Source organism: Miscanthus floridulus, chromosome 1 (genome assembly GCF_019320115.1).
Source record: "Miscanthus floridulus cultivar M001 chromosome 1, ASM1932011v1, whole genome shotgun sequence".
NCBI classification, from domain to species: domain Eukaryota; kingdom Viridiplantae; phylum Streptophyta; class Magnoliopsida; order Poales; family Poaceae; genus Miscanthus; species Miscanthus floridulus.
This window is the reverse complement of record NC_089580.1, coordinates 104106560-104108227: the sequence shown is the minus strand read 5'-3', so window position 1 is coordinate 104108227 and position 1668 is coordinate 104106560. Positions and strand designations below refer to the sequence as shown.

Here is a 1668-nt window from a genome sequence, read left to right as displayed (position 1 = left end):
AGTGACTGATCTGCAAGCTGCAAATGCATATTTGTGTACAATAAAGCATCTCCATTAATTCGATCATAAATTACCTTAGGCATGATGTTGACGCTTGCTCTGAAGTCATAGATAACTTGGAAAATGTGAGGTCCAATGATGATGGGATGATAGGTCTTCCTAGATCGCTCTTCTTCTCAGGCAAGGTAAATCTATCGACCCTCCCATCGATGGCTCTAGGTAGTAGTAAGCTATATTATGAATATCAACAAGATTTGTAGTTTCTAAATCTTCTAGTTGCCTCGGAATCTTACCTTTGTTAGACGGAGGAACAACAGTCGTCAGCTGAGCTATTTGTGATTCTATCATTTTATTAAAGCTATGCTGGTTCTTAATGGCAAAAGCAAATCTATCCATTCTATTATTTATGTTCTCTAGAATTTTATCATTGGAAGCTACCTTTCTAGATAATCCCTCCATAATTTTGGATTGACCAACAATTAATTCTCTCAAGGGTGGTTGATTGAAATTATTAAAATTATTACCTTGATAGTTCGGCTTTTGTTGCTAGTTCCATCCTTGATTCTGCTGAGGACGAAAGTAGTAGTTGTTGTTGACAAAATTCACATCCTCATGGATCTCAGGATAGCTATTCCTTGAATGCCCAGTGCTTCCACACATTTCACATGTCATGCGAGAATCATGAATGTGCATGACTTCTGGCTTTTCATTAGCTTGGTCTTTGAGCTTCTTCATCAGTAGGTCCATCTTAGCAGATAGTATGTCTACCTCCTTGAGTTGATGCATACCTCCACCTCTCTTGTGGGTCTAAACACGTTCTTCATTCCAGCCTTGGTTGGAGGCCATCTTCTCCACAAAAGTGGTCATAGCTGGAAGAGTAAGTGACAAGAATGCACCTCCAGCAGCAGCATCCATGGTCTCACGAGTACTATTGGTCAACCCATGGTAGAACGTCTGCATGAGTAGCCAATTCTCCATCTCATGATGAGAACATTCTAATATATAGTCTTGAAAGCATTCCCATGCCTTAGGGACAGATTCATCATGTTGTTGCTGAAAACTTGAAATTCTCCCACGCAAAGCATTAGTCTTGCCTGTGGGAAAGAACTTTGCTAGGAAGGCAGTGGAGCAGTTATCCCATGTAGTGTTTCTATCTTTGTTGGTGTAGAACCACTGCTTTGCCTTCCCCAAAAATGAAAATGGGAAGAGGCAAAGTAGTATGGCATCCTTGGTTACTCCCTTGATGGTGAAAGTGTTGTAGATCTCTAGAAAGTGTTGGAGATGTGCACTCACATCTTCATGTGCCTTTCCACAAAATTGGCTAGCTTGCACCATATTGATGAGAGCCGGCTTGAGCTCGAATCCATTGTCTCCAATATTGACATTAGGTCCAGTATGGATGTAGGCAGTGGTTGGAGCAAAGAATTCACAAAGAGTCCTATCAGCCATGGCTTCAAATTCTAGTGCTAAGCTTCACCTTTTCTGGTTGTCTTCTGAATCTAAAGCTAAAACTTTCTTGAGTTTAGCTTTAGTTCTCCTGATTAAAGCTTCTAGATCTTCAACGTAGTTTGTTGGAAGGTCAAAACTGGTCATACATTACCCTGCATAATATATAAAAGTAGATAGAACAAGGGTAACTCTGCTTGAACAGAGGTCAATAGTTATCTC

At 40.3% G+C, this 1668-nt stretch overlaps 1 non-coding gene across 1 annotated transcript; it reads left to right on the top strand.

Moving 5' to 3' along the window:
- Window positions 1–976: 976 nt before the first annotated feature.
- LOC136511987 (small nucleolar RNA R71) lies at window positions 977–1083 on the top strand. Its single transcript, XR_010772942.1, has one exon. It is a non-coding gene; the product is annotated as a small nucleolar RNA R71 (small nucleolar RNA).
- Window positions 1084–1668: the final 585 nt, after the last annotated feature.